The 1,406-nt window shown below is 46.1% G+C and overlaps 1 protein-coding gene across 1 annotated transcript in view; it reads left to right on the top strand.

Moving 5' to 3' along the window:
* NONO (non-POU domain containing octamer binding) overlaps nucleotides 1-1,406 on the top strand; it is a 16,434-nt gene that overhangs the window by 4,931 nt on the left and 10,097 nt on the right. The gene's annotated exons all lie outside the window — the stretch shown is intronic.

The raw sequence follows: 1,406 nt of genomic DNA, 5'->3' as shown, positions 1-1,406 counted from the left end.
TCACCATGTTGACCAGGATGGTCTCGATCTGTTGACCTCGTGATCCACCCGCCTCGGCCTCCCAAAGTGCTGGGATTACAGGCTTGAGCCACCACGCCCGGCCTCCTTCAGCTAAATTCTTATTAGAGGGTCTTGTGTTTGAGGTAAAGGATTTAGGATTGACATTGTCCTTATAATTCCTGGAGAACTGTCCTTGAACAAGGAAGACTTGTTCCTCAGCTTGTTAACCTGATAAAGTTAAACATTTTCATTTTAAAATTCAACTTTTGAATCAGTCTGGATTATACTAGTAATCTTCTTTTCTTACAAAGTGTCACTCTATCACCCAGGCTAGAGTGCAGTGGTGCCATCTCAGCTCACTGCAACCTCCCCCTCCTGAGTTCAAGCGATTCTTCTGCCTCAGCCTCCTGAGTAGCTGGGACTACAGGTGTGTGCCAGCATGCCCGGCTAATTTTTTTGTATTTTTAGTAGAGACGGGGTTTCACCATGTTAGCCAGGATGGTCTTGATTTCCTGACCTTGTGATCTGCCTGCCTCAGCCTCCCAAAGTGCTGGGATTACAGGCGTGAGCCACTGTGCCCTTTTTTCTTTTTTCTTTTATTTTTATTTATTTCTGAGACCAAGTCTCACTCTGTTGCCCAGGCTGGACTGCAATGGCAGCATCTCAGCTCACTGCAGCCTCTGCCGCCTGGGTTCAAGCAATTCTCCTGCCTCAGCCTCCCAAGTAGCTGGGACTACCAAGTGCATGCTGCCACACCTGACCTCAGGTGATCTTCCTGCCTTGGCCTCCCAAAGTGCTGGGATTAAAGGCATGAGCCACTGTGCCCAGCCTATTTGTTTCTTTATTTTTTTGAGACAGGGTCTCATTCTGTTGGCTAGGCTGGAGTGCAGTGGCATGGTTTCGCCTCACTGTAACCTCCTCTTCCTGGGCTCAAGTTAATTCTCCAGCCTCAGCCTCCCAAGTAGCTGGGACTACAGGCATGAGCCACTGGAGGACTGCTTGAGCCCAGTAAAAACAGAGACTGAGTCTTGCTATGTTGCCCAGGCTGGTCTCAAACTCCTCCTGGGTTCAAGCCATCTTCCCATCTCAACTTCCCAAAGTGCTGGGATTACAGGCCAGAGCCACCAGGCTGGCCTCATTTTTTTTTTTTTTTTCTTTTCAATGTTTGGGAACACAGAGCACTTGTTTTCTTTTTAATTTTATGTTGATTTTTAAATGATAGAGTTTAATGTTTTATTATTATTATATTTTTTTGAGACAGAATCTCATTCTGCCTGCTCAGGCTAGAATACAATTGCGTGATCACAGCTCACTGCGGCCTCAGCCTCCCAAGTAGCTGGGACTGCAGCCATGTGCTATCATGCCTGGCTAATTTTATTTATTTTTTCTTTTTTTTTTTTTTTAAG

The sequence above is a fragment of the Cebus imitator genome, unplaced genomic scaffold (genome assembly GCF_001604975.1).
Source record: "Cebus imitator isolate Cc_AM_T3 unplaced genomic scaffold, Cebus_imitator-1.0 Scaffold602, whole genome shotgun sequence".
NCBI lineage: Eukaryota > Metazoa > Chordata > Mammalia > Primates > Cebidae > Cebus > Cebus imitator.
The sequence above is the reverse complement of the archived record's forward strand: the minus strand, read 5'-3'. Positions and strand labels throughout refer to the sequence as shown.